Consider the following 13,230-nt stretch of genomic DNA (forward strand, 5'->3'; position numbering starts at 1 on the left):
CCGGAGTCGCCTCTTCACTTCAGAATAGAAAGAGGAGTGGAAGGGATGCTGGCCTTCTAGGCAGAGTTCCTCTGTCCAGTGTCTGTATTCTTTTGCCCATTTTAATCTTATATTTTTATTGGCCAGTCTGAGATATGGCTTTTTCTTTGCAACTCTGCCTGGAAGGCCAGCATCCCGGAGTCGCCTCTTCACTGTTGACGTTGAGATGGGTGTTTTGCGGGTACTATTTAATGAAGCTGCCAGTTGAGGACTTGTGAGGCATGTTTCTCAAACAAAACACTCTAATGTACTTGTCCTCTTGCTCAGCTGTGCCCGGGGCCTCCCACTCCTCTTTCTATTCTGGTTAGAGCCCGTTTGCATTGTTCTGTGAAGGGAGTAGTACACAGCGTTGTACGAGATCTTCAGTTTCTTGGCAATTTCTCACATGTAATAGCCTTCATTTCTCAGAACAAGAATAGACTGACGAGTTTCAGAAGAAAGTTCTTTGTTTCTGGCCATTTTGAGCCTGTAATCAAACCCACAAATGCTGATGCTCAAGATACTCAACTAGTCTAAAGAAGGACAGTTTTATTGCTTTTTTTTTTTTAACCTTTATTTAACCAGGTAGGCTAGTTGAGAACAAGTTCTCATTTACAACTGTGACCTGGCCAAGATAAAGCAAAGCAGTGTGAACAGACAACAACACAGAGTTACACATGGAGTAAACAATAAACAAGTCAATAACACAGTAGAAAAAAATAAAAAAGAGTCTATGTACATTGTGTGCAAAAGGCATGAGGAGGTAGGCGAATAATTACAATTTAGCAGATTAACACTGGAGTGATAAATGATCAGATGGTCATGTACAGGTAGAGATACTGGTGTGCAAAATAGCAGAAAAGTAAATAAATAAAAACAGTATGGGGATGACGTAGGTCATTTGGGTGGGCTATTTACCGATGGACTATGTACAGATGCAGCGATCGGTTAGCTGCTCAGATAGCAGATGTCTAAAGTTGGTGAGGGAAATAAAAGTCTCCAACTTCAGCGATTTTTGCAATTCGTTCCAGTCACAGGCAGCAGAGAACTAGAAGGAAAGGCGGCCAAATGAGGTGTTGGCTTTAGGGATGATCTGTGAGATACACCTGCTGGAGCGCGTGCTACGGGTGGGTGTTGCCATCGTGACGAGTGAACTGAGATAAGGCAGAGCTTTACCTAGCATGGACTTGTAGATGACCTGGAGCCAGTGGGTCTGGCGACGAATATGTAGCGAGGGCCAGCCGACTGGAGCATACAGGTCGCAGTGGTGGGTGGTATAAGGTGATTTAGTAACAAAACGGATGGCACTGTGATAAACTGCATCCAGTTTGCTGAGTAGAGTATTGGAAGCTATTTTGTAGATGACATCGCCGAATTCGTGGATCGGTAGGATAGTCAGTTTTACTAGGGTATGTTTGGCGGCGTGAGTGAAGGAGGCTTTGTTGCGGAATAGAAAGCCAACTCTAGATTTGATTTTAGATTGGAGATGTTTGATATGAGTCTGGAAGGAGAGTTTACAGTCTAGCCAGACACCTAGGTACTTATAGATGTCCACATATTCTAGGTCGGAACCATCCAGGGTGGTGATGCTAGTCAGGCATGTGGGTGCAGGCAGCGAACTGTTGAAGAGCATGCATTTGGTTTTACTAGCGTTTAAGAGCAGTTGGAGGCCACGGAAGGAGTGTTGTATGGCATTGAAGCTCATTTGGAGGTTAATCAGAACAACAGTTTTCAGCTGTGCTTACATAATTGCAAAAGGGTTTTCTAATGATCAATTAGCCTTTATAAATGATAAGCTTGGATTAGGTAACACAACATGCCATTGGAACACAGGAGTGATGGTTGCTGATAATGGGCCACTGTACGTCTATGTAGATATTCCATGAAGAATCTGCCGTTTCCAGCGACAATACAACATTGTCTACACTATGTTTCTGATCAACTTTATGTTATTTTAAAAGGACAAAAATGTGCTTTTCTTTAAAAAAAACAAGGACATTTCTAAGTGACCCCAAACTTTTGAACTGTAGTGTGTATGGCAGGGTCTACAGACAATCACGGACTACACAAGGAAAACCAGCCATGTCGTGGACACCGTCGTCTTGCTTCCGGACAAGCTAAACACCTTCTTCACCCGCTTTGAGGATAATCCAATGCCACCGATGTGGCCCACTACCAAGGACTATGGGCTCTCCTTCTCCGTGGCCGACAAGAGTAAGATATTTAAGCGCGTTAACCCTTGCAAGGCTGCCGGCCCAGACGGCATCACTAGCTGCATCCTCAGAGCACGCGCAGACCAGCTGGCTGGTGTTTACGGATATATTCAATCTCTCCCTATCCCAGTATGTTGTCCCCACATGCTTCAAGAGGGCCACCATTGTTCCTGTACCCAAGAAAGCAAAGGTAACTGACTAAATGACTATCGCCCATAGCACTCACTTCTGTCATCATGAAGTGCTTTGAGAGACTAGTCAAGGATCATATCACCTCTTACCTTACCTGACACCCTAGATCCACTTCAATTTGCTTACCACCTCAATAGATCCACAGAAGATGCAATTGCGATTGCAATGCACACTGCCCTAACCCATCTGGACAAGAGGAATGAATACCGATGTAAGAATGCTGTTCATTGACTATAGCTCAGCATTCAACACCATATTACCCTCCATGCTCATCATTAAGCTTGGGGCCCTGGGCCTGAACCCCGCCCTGTGCAACTGGGTCCTGGACGTCCTGACGGGCCGCCCCCAGGTGGTGAGGGTAGGAAACAACACCTTCACTTCGCTGATCCTCAACACTGGGGCCCCACAATGGTCCGTGCTCAGACCCCTCCTGTACTCCCTGTTCACCCATGACTGCGTGGCCACGCACGCCTCCAACTCAATCATCAAGTTTGCAGATGACACAACAGTAGTAGGCTTGATTACCAACAATGACGAGACAGCCTACAGAGAGGAGGTGAGGGATCTGGGAAAATAACCTCTCACTCAAAGTCAATAAAACAAAGGAGATGATCGTGGACTTCAGGAAACAGCAGAGGAGGCACCCCCCCTTCTACATCAACGGGACCGCAGTAGAGAAGGTGGAAAGCTTTAAGTTCCTCGGTGTACACATCACTGACTAAAATGGTCAACCCACACAGACAGTGTGGTGAAGGCGCAATGGTGTGTCTTCAACCTCAGGAGGCTGAAGAAATTTGGCACCTAAAACCTTCACAAACTTTTACAGATGCACAATTGAGAGCATCCTGTCAGACTGTATCATCACTAGCCCATTAGACTGCTGCCTATATACATAGACTTGAAATCGCTGGCCACTTTAATATATGGAACACTAGTCACTTTAATGTGTTTACCTATTTTGCATTACTCATGTCATATGTATAGCCAGCTGAAGAGTTCCATCAGCCACTCCTGGCTCCAATCACCTATTTGGACCCGTTTTACTGCTGATGCGGAGCCCCACCGGGCCTTCACGACTGGACTACCGACAGTACCCCCTACCCGACGCGTGGCTCCAGCCGCAGGACGCCGACAAGATGAGGATCCCAGGGATCAGGAGCGGACCGGTCACCTCTGCTAAGGCGTGGGAGCATGACGACCTAGAGCGCCGGAGAGATCATACGTGACAGTATCCCCTACCCGGCGCAGTCGGCTCCAGCCGCAGGACGCCAACCACAGGGACGATCCCGGGGATCGGTCGCCTCCGCTGAGATGCAGAAACCTGACGAACCGGCTGAGGAGTAAGAGCCTCGGCTGAGGCATGGGGACCTGTTCATCCAGTTTACAAACGGCTGAGGCCTCCCAGGGAGCTCCAGCTCCAACACCCGGACCCAACATCGCCTCCAACACAAAAACAGAGGAGTAAGAGCCTTGGCTGAGGCATGGTGACCTGTTCATCCAGTTTACAAACGGCTGAGACCTCCCAGGGAGCTCCAGCTCCAACACCCGGACCCAACATCGCCTCCAACACAAAAACAGAGGAGTAAGAGCCTCGGCTGAGGCATGGGGACCTGTTCATCCAGTTTACAAACGGCTGAGGCCTCCCAGGGAGCTCCAGCTCCAACACCCGGACCCAACATCGCCTCCAACACAAAAACAAAAAAAACACTCCCTGATGCTTCACTTTGTTGAGTCGTCATTCTGTAACGCTGAGAGTCACTGACCCTGAGAGTCAGTGTTTTAATCAAATAAACGAAACATGAACCGAAACATTAACAACACACAGATATGAAACAAAAACAATGAATCTGCTAAACACGTGTATGTGACCAATAAAATTTGATTTGACCCTATTACTGTGAGTCCTATCCTATTACTGTGAGTCCTATCCTATTACTGTGAGTCCTATCCTATTACTGTGAGTCCTATCCTATTACTGTGAGTCCTATCCTATTACGGTGAGTCCTATCCTATTACTGTGAGTCCTATCCTTTTACTGTGAGTCCTATCCTATTACTGTGAGTCCTATCCTTTTACTGTGAGTCCTATCCTATTACTGTGAGTCCTATCATTTTACTGTGAGTCCTATCCTATTACTGTGAGTCCTATCCTTTTACTGTGAGTCCTATCCTATTACTGTGAGTCCTATCCTATTACTGTGAGTCCTATCCTTTTACTGTGAGTCCTATCCTATTACTGTGAGTCCTATCCTATTACTGTGAGTCCTATCCTTTTACCGAGTCCTTTGTGACTTAATGGAGGTCTCACATGAAATAAAAATGTGTCTGGTAAGCAGATCTGATATGTTGGTACTTCTTTGTGTGTCTGTGTGAGTGAGTGTGTAGGGCTGCCTGACCCAGTTGCACCTGACAACCAGGCCTCATTGAGGCTGGATAGCATTATTTTGTCAGAAAGACATGGCCCTGAACTGCTGCAACCCAAAGGAAGATGTACTTCTGTATGTGTAACTCAGCCACTGACTCATTTTGGTGAAAGCTAGAGGGAGCAATCTTTTCTGTTGGAATCATATAACAGGAGTACGGCAGACTAGGGGAGGATCTCAGTGAATCTATTTTGTGTAGCCCATGACAGTGTGTACAGTGAATCCATGTTGTGTGTGTTATCTGTGACCGTGTGTGCACTACATACAGGGATGTAATATAACTGGGTCAAAGCCTACTCAGTGTCCAGGATGAGCTCCACGCTGCCCCCTGTGGTCAAGTCTGTAACAGCAACCCCTAGAACACCCTCACTCCTCCCACAAACTCAAGCCAATTACAAATCACATGGGCACAGTGGGAATATCGACAACGAATTGAGGATGGTGCCAGAGTTAAAGCAACCCTTTGATTTAGCAGAACAATATCCTGGGCTTATTTAGAGGAGGACTACGGAGTCTGAAACAACTTATCTGTCCATTAACTCACTCCATGTTAAAACAATATGCAAAACACAAAGTGACACGATGCTTTGAAATCAATTATCTCCCGAGTGACACAGCGGTCTAAGACCCTGCATCTCGGTGCAAGAGGCGTCACTACAGTCCCTGGTTTGAATCCAGTCTGAATCACATCCGGCCGTGATTGGGAGTCCCATAAGGCTGCGCACAATTAGCTCAGCGTCGCCCGGGTTCGGCTGGGGTAGGTCATCATTGTAAATAAGAATTTGTTCTTAACTGACTTGCCTAGTTAAATAAAATAAAAAGTGTTTTCCTGTTTGAGTTGTTGCAGCTCCACACCTGGGCACTAGAGGGGACTGGAGCTGCAGTCTCTCTCAGCAGAAGCCTGTGGTGGTGGTAGGCCCCAGTAGGACTGTATCCCTCAGTGGAACACTTCCTCTACCCAGACCTCCACAGATCACCACCCATCCTTTAGATGGACAGGCTGAATTAGAGAAGCGGGGCTCAGGCAACGCTGCCCTCATATAAAACACACAGTCAAAGATCAGTGATATTATATTTCTTTAATGTAAGCAGCAGTGGAGGCTGCTGAGGGGAGGACGGCTCATCACTAAAACAGAGAGGCTGCTGAGGGGAGGATGGCTCATCACTAACACAGAGAGGCTGCTGAGGGGAGGACGGCTCATAACTAACACAGAGAGGCTGCTGCCTACATACAGACATGAAATCATTGGTCACTCTAACAAATGGATCAATAGTCACTTTATTAATGCAACTTTAAAAATGATGTTTACATATCTTGCATTACTCATCCCATATGTATATACTGTATTTTATACCATCTACTGCATCTTGCCTATGCCGCTCGGTCATTGCTCATCCATATATTTATATGTACATATTCTTATTCCATCCCTTTACTTAGATTTGTGTGTATAAGGTAGTTGATGTGGAATTGTTAGATTATATGTTAGATATTACTGCACCGTCGGAACTAGACACACAAGCATTTCGCTACACTTGCGTTAACATCTGCTAACCATGTGATGTGACAAATAACATTTGATTTGAATAGTGGCTGGAACGGAGCAGATGGAATGGCATCAAACCATGTTTTTGATTTATTTGATACCAGTCCACCTATTCCGCTCCTGCCATTACCACAAACCTATCCTCCCCAATGAAGGTGCCACCAACATCCTGTGGTAGGCAGGCTATGTTCCCCACAGCGAGGTAATGCAGGAAGGTACTATAATGAACAGCAGAGTAAACAAACAGACCTCGGTCCAACGCTGGTCATCAAGATACAGTGCATCCTCAGCCTCGTTCTGTCCTTCAAACACAAACAGGAAGTTCTGACCTGCGAGGGAGACTCTAAAACAAAGTCCCATCAGTAATCCCTGCTGCTGACAAACTGACTTTAGATCCGCCTGTAAGGGTGCTCACCTTCCTGCCTCTGTCTTGGTTGAGGCAGGTTGCCAGCGCAGCTCATCTCCTTCAAGGGGAGCCTCAATGAGGCCTGGTTGTCAGGTGCAACTGGGTCAGGCAGGTCACAAGGGTCATAGCTCACTCTGAAAAGGGTTCTGATTGGGTGGAGTGGAGAGGAGCGGCCACCAAACGCCACAGCTCCCCACCGAGGGACAGATGGTACAGTGTGATACAGTTGGACACCTGGGAGAACAGAACCTGATCAGGAACAACTCTGAGCCGTTTAGCCTATACCTAGAGCCAAGAGTTTATCGAAGTGATGTAAAACTCTGACCTCTAATAGCACTCCAGTCAGATCCATTCAGCCCGTCTGACCCCAGTCAGATCCATTCAGCCCTCTGACCCCAGTCAGATCCATCTGACCCCAGTCAGATCCCTCTGACCCCAGTCAGATCCATTCGTTCCTCTGACCCCAGTCAGATCCATTCGTTCCTCTGACCCCAGTCAGATCCATTCAGCCCGTCTGACCCCAGTCTGATCCATTCGGCCAGTCTGACCCCAGTCAGATCCATTCAGCCATCTGACCCCAGTCAGATCCATTCAGCCCTCTGACCCCAGTCCATAGATGACTCCACACAAACACATCATCAACCACCATTGGCTCTGATGAGGATCCAAGCTGCAGGCCCTCTACCCGAACCCCCCACTGAGCAGCACCAGCCCAAGACCCAGTAAGGGTAGAGGCCATCCTCAGACCCTCCACACACAGCTCCCCATGCATGGGCTTCACCACCAGGGAGAGAGGGCTCAGCGCTGACCTTGGGGGAGGGGACACTATGGGGGTCGTCACAGGGGAGGACATGTCAGACATCCCACAATCTCTGTGATGATACTGGCATTAGTGTTGAATGAAATGAAAAGACAGAATGGAAGAATAAATGGCTGAAGTTAACTGTAGGCGGCACTAAAATATATGTATTAAATAGATACATTTCACACCTCAGGGGGATAATGAAGTATGTCAATCAGCAGCGGAGAAAATAAATGCATACGGTACAAGACTAAAACATGGGCATTACATAGCTAGCTACTGTACAAGACTAAAACATGGGCATTACATAGCTAGCTACTGTACAAGACTAAAACATGGGCATTACATAGCTAGCTATTGTACATTGTACCCACAGCAGAGCATGGTGTGAACCCACAGCAGAGCATGGTGTGAACCCACAGCAGAGCATGGTGTGAACCCACAGCAGAGCATGGTGTGTACCCACAGCACAGCAGGGCTGGTCAGGGAGACTATGGAGGCAGTGAGGAGAGCATTTCTACACAAAAAGAGACATGGAAAATATGGTCCAAATACTTTTTTTTTTTAAATGACAGTTTCCAATGCTGTGCTTCTCTCTGATGAGTTGAGACTGAAGTACATCAGCACGGTCATTGGACAGGCTAGTCAGGACCGATTAGATTAGAGTAACTCACCTCAAATTCATCAACTGGTTCCAGGATCTCAACTCTACAGCTCTACAACACCTGGAAACAGAGTTTGTGTTATATTTGGCATGGCAATGACCATAGGATTTGGCAAAACAGCACAAACAGACCTTGGACCAGGCTAAGCTTACCTGTCTCCTGGGGCAGCATTCTGTCAGCCACAGAAACGGCTTGACACAGTGGTCTACAGCTCTCCAGCGTACATAGTAACCCCATAGTAACCCCTGCACCAGAGATACAGTAGAAACACAAACAAATACATAGAGGAAGGTCATTCTAACTATACAAATCTATTGAGTGTGTGTGTGTGCACATGTTATGTTTCTATCTTAGCGACCTGTTGATAAGAGGGGATCTCCTAAACTCCTTAAACACAAACTGCTTCAGGTAGTCATCCAGGAAGTAACGCTGAGCTACAGCAGACACCTTACTGAGCACACTGCTGTCGTTGGTCCCCTGCACCTGACACAGCAACAACACAACACAGTCACAACAGTATAATGACATATAGCTAGTAGCCACAAACACACAGTTTCCAAATTACAGACAAACTAATGAACAGAAAGGGCAACTGCATAACAGCAGTTATTACACTGCTATACTACTGATATGATTGCTATACTACTATTGCTCCAGTAATATTATGGCAGTTGCTGCATTAGATGTAAAGTCAAAGAGCAGAACATCAGAGCATCTATCCCCTGATGTTGCTTTTCTTTTGTTGGTTACTGGCATTATCAGAACATCTGTCAATGAATTAGCTAGCTAGCTCACTTGTTCGTTTATTCATTAACACGTGTGCAGTTCTTCTTTCGCCAATGTTATTGGAAGAGAGATGGACCTATTGATTATTTAACTTACGTCACCTGAAATTAAATCAATTAGTAAATGAATTCAGGAGCTGGTTACATTGTTTATACAGATAAATAGAGAGAATTGTTTTGATTTTGCAGCTTTGTCACGTGACGCCAGAGCTAGAACAACGAGGGTTAGTTAAACAAATCTTTGGTGACGCTTAGGTTCTCTCCGGATGAAAAGAGCACAGTTATGTTGATCAAAGCTCTACTGCGCCGTCCTGTGGTACGGAGGGAAATGTGTCTTTGTTCAAAGTCAGGTCAGATACTTCTATGTAGGGCATTATAATCTCTGGCAAAACACTAAGTAAAGGTTTAACTGTGACCTCACCTATCTATGAAAGATTGCCAGGATAATAATAATACATTCACCCGAATCAAATCCATGTTGACATAAGAGAAAGGTAATTGCCAACAACGAAATCTGATCATAGAATGTGAAAACTTTGGATGAAGGCACATGTGTCAAGGGCTTCTAACAATCGCAGATTACAAAAAGAATGCCAGTCACGTCGCGGACACCAACACCGCTCTACCGGACGAGGTAAACACCTTTTTCTCACGTTTCAAGCAAAACGACTAAGCTGCCGATGAGAGCCCCTGAGGACAACAAGGGTTACGTGCTCGTAAGGCTGCCGGCCAAGACAGCATCAGAGCACCCTCAGAGCATGTGCAGACCAACTAGTTGGTGTGTTTTCTGACATTTTCATAAAAATGCCCAAGAAAAGGAAAGTAATTGAACTAAATGACTATCGACCCATGAAATGCTTTGAGAGGCTAGTCGAAGACCAAATCATCTCCTCCCTCCCCTCCCCAACACACTCGACCCTCTCCAATTCGATGACCGCCCCGACAGATCCATTGCCATTGCACTGCCCACTGCCCTCACCCACCTGGACAACAGAAATGCATACGTGACGATGCTGTTCATCGACTACAGCTCAACCTTCAATACCATAGCGCCCTCTAAACTCACCACTAGTTGTTGCAAAGGGTCTGAAATTTTCCATGGGAAATTAAGCCCAGGAATTTGGGGAATTTTGCTTAAATTCATTTTCAAAAATGACCTTATAACAGTGAACCTTTTTTGTGGGATACACATAAGGCAATTCCAGGTCTTGTGGCATATTTTGGTAAAACTATCCCCAATTTAATGGAATTGCAATCCACTGCATGCACAGTGCATTCTTCCATCACATGTACAGTGCATTCTTCCATCACATGTGCAGTGCATTCTTCCATCACATGCACAGTGCATTCTTCCATCACATGCACAGTGCATTCTTCCATCACATGCACAGTGCATTCTTCCATCACATGCACAGTGCATTCTTCCATCACATGCACAGTGCATTCTTCCATCACATGCACAGTGCATTCTTCCATCACATGCACAGTGCATTCTTCCATCACATGCACAGTGCATTCTTCCATCACATGCACAGTGCATTCTTCCATCACATGCACAGTGCATTCTTCCATCACATGCACAGTGCATTCTTCCATCACATGCACAGTGCATTCTTCCATCACATGCACAGTGCATTCTTCCATCACATGCACAGTGCATTCTTCCATCACATGCACAGTGCATTCTTCCATCACATGCACAGTGCATTCTTCCATCACATGCACAGTGCATTCTTCCATCACATGCACAGTGCATTCTTCCATCACATGCACAGTGCATTCTTCCATCACATGCACAGTGCATTCTTCCATCACATGTACAGCTGCTTCTCAAGATCTTGCACACTACTGAGATACTATTGATCCCACACTACTACACTGTCTGAGCCAAGGACTACATGCTTTCTGGTAAGTTTTGATCACAATACTGGGTGGGGTGAATATATATATGACATACATTATTTTTTGTTAACTAGTAATTAGTAGCCTACAGCAAAGTGTGTTTAAATAATTTCTAATTTGTTAAACATTTCTGCTAGTTAGTTGTTGCTACCATGTGGGTTTTAGCTTGCTTGAGCCTGCTAACTGAGGAGTGTTAATTCACCTGTTTCCATACGTTTAATTTTAAAACATTTATCTTACAAAGGAGTTGTTTAATCTAACTGCTTAACTATTTATCTGTACATGGAATTGTATTTGGGTTTTAAAAAATATAGATATATATTCTAATCTGTACAGGAAAATGCCACAGGCACTATCTGATCTGTGGAGACGATTCACTCCAGCTAATGTAGAAGGAAAAACTGTGTACATTAGCAAATACTGTGCCAAATCATATGTGAAGAATGCAACAAAGATGCAGAATCATCTGGGAAAGAGCATAAAATTCCATGAGCGGTCACAACAAGCAACCTCTGACAAAACTCCTTCTACTTCTATTTGAAGTGAAAATGATAGATCAGACACCTTATCGATAGCAACAGCTCATGGTCCTCCTGGAATCAGGAGTTTATTTGACTCAATGGAGGAACGTAGTCAGAGAAATGCTGATGAATGTCTTGCTTGAGCTGTGTATGAAACTAGTTCACCTCTGATGCTCACAGGGAATGTGTATTGGAAGAGATTTCAGAATGTTCTTCGCCCAGCATACAGCCCTCCAACCAGACATGCTTTATCTACTCATTTGCTGGATGCAGAGTTCAACAGAGTTCAAGTGAAGGTCAAGCAAATCATAGAGAAAGCAGACTGTATTGCAATCATCTCTGATGGGTGGTCGAATGTTCGTGGGCAAGGAATAATTAATTACATCATCGCCACCTCTCAACCAGTATTCTACAAGAGCACAGACACGAGGGACAACAGACACACCAGTCTCTACACTGCAGATGAGCTGAATGCAGTCATCAATGACCTTGGACCAGAGAAGGTATTTCCACTGGTGACAGACAATGCTGCAAACATGAAGGCTGCTTGGTCTAAAGTGGAGGAGTCCTACCCTCACATCACACCCATTGGCTGTGCTGCTCATGCATTGAATCTGCTCCTCAATGACATCATGGCACTGAAAACAATGGATACAGCGACCTGTTGATGAGCCAAGGAAATGGTTAGGTATGTGAAGGGTCATCAAGTTATGGCAGAAATCTACCTCACCAAGCAAAGTGAAAAGAATAAGAGAACCACTTTGAAGCTGCCCAGCAACACACGTTGGGGTGGTGTTGTCATCATGTTTGACAGTCTCCTGGAGGGAAAGGTGTCTCTCAAAGAAATGGCCATATCACAGTCTGCCGATATGGACAGCCCCATCAAGAGGATCCATCTGGATGTATTTTGGGAGAGAGTGGTAAGCAGACAGTTTTTTTTTTCTTACCTTCATTTAAATAGGCAAGTCCGTTAAGAACAAATTCTTATTTTTAATGACGGCCTAGTGGGTTAACTGCCTTGTTCAAGGGCAGAACCACAGATATTTACCTTGTCAGCTCAGGGATTCGATCTTGCAACCTTTCGGTTACTAGTCCAACACTCTAACCACTATCCTACCTGCCGCACCAGTTTTCCTGAAACCTATAGCAGTAGCCACTGCACGGATTGAGGGAGACAATGCCATCCTGTCTGATGTTCAGACTCTGCTTGTAGATGTAAGAGAATAAATCCATACTGCCCTAACCACTTCACTGATGCTCCAAGCAGAGGAAACTGCAGTTCTGAAATACATCAAAAAGCGTGAAAACTTCTGCCTGAAGCCCAAACACACTGCAGGGTACATGTTGGACCCCAATTATGCTGGCAAGAGCATCCTGTCTGATGCAGATATCAACAAGGCCTATGGTGTCATCACTATCATGTCTCGCCACCTTGGCCTGGATGAGGGCAAGGTTATTGGCAGCCTGGCAAAGTACACTTCCAAGCAAGGGCTTTGGGATGGAGATGCAATACGGCAGTCGTGCCAACATATCTCATCAGCCACCTGGTGGAAGGGACTTTGTGGATCTGAGTTTCTTTCCCCTGTTGCCTCCATCATCCTCCAAATCCCACCAACATCAGCTGTCTCAGAGCGCAACTGGTCCTTGTTTGGGAACACACACACCAAAGCACGCAACAGGCTGACCAATAAAATGGTTGAAAAATTGGTGGCCATACGGGCAAATTTGATGCTTTTTGAGCCTGACAAGTTAACCTC

The 13,230-nt window shown here is 45.5% G+C and overlaps 1 long non-coding RNA gene across 3 annotated transcripts; it reads right to left on the reverse strand.

Moving 5' to 3' along the window:
* Positions 1-6,354: 6,354 nt before the first annotated feature.
* On the reverse strand, positions 6,355-10,186 carry LOC112247592. 3 transcript variants are annotated; one of them, XR_006080032.1, is made up of 5 exons: positions 9,061-10,186; positions 8,624-8,748; positions 8,418-8,510; positions 8,275-8,325; positions 6,355-7,032 (listed from the first exon to the last, which is right to left on the reverse strand). It is a non-coding gene; the product is annotated as an uncharacterized LOC112247592 (long non-coding RNA). The 3 variants fall into 3 exon arrangements; XR_002953093.2 differs by lacking the exon at positions 6,355-7,032 and adding an exon at positions 7,229-8,117; XR_002953092.2 differs by lacking the exon at positions 6,355-7,032 and having other exon boundaries at positions 7,229-8,325.
* Positions 10,187-13,230: the final 3,044 nt, after the last annotated feature.

This window comes from Oncorhynchus tshawytscha, linkage group LG26, assembly GCF_018296145.1.
Source record: "Oncorhynchus tshawytscha isolate Ot180627B linkage group LG26, Otsh_v2.0, whole genome shotgun sequence".
Lineage (NCBI taxonomy): Eukaryota > Metazoa > Chordata > Actinopteri > Salmoniformes > Salmonidae > Oncorhynchus > Oncorhynchus tshawytscha.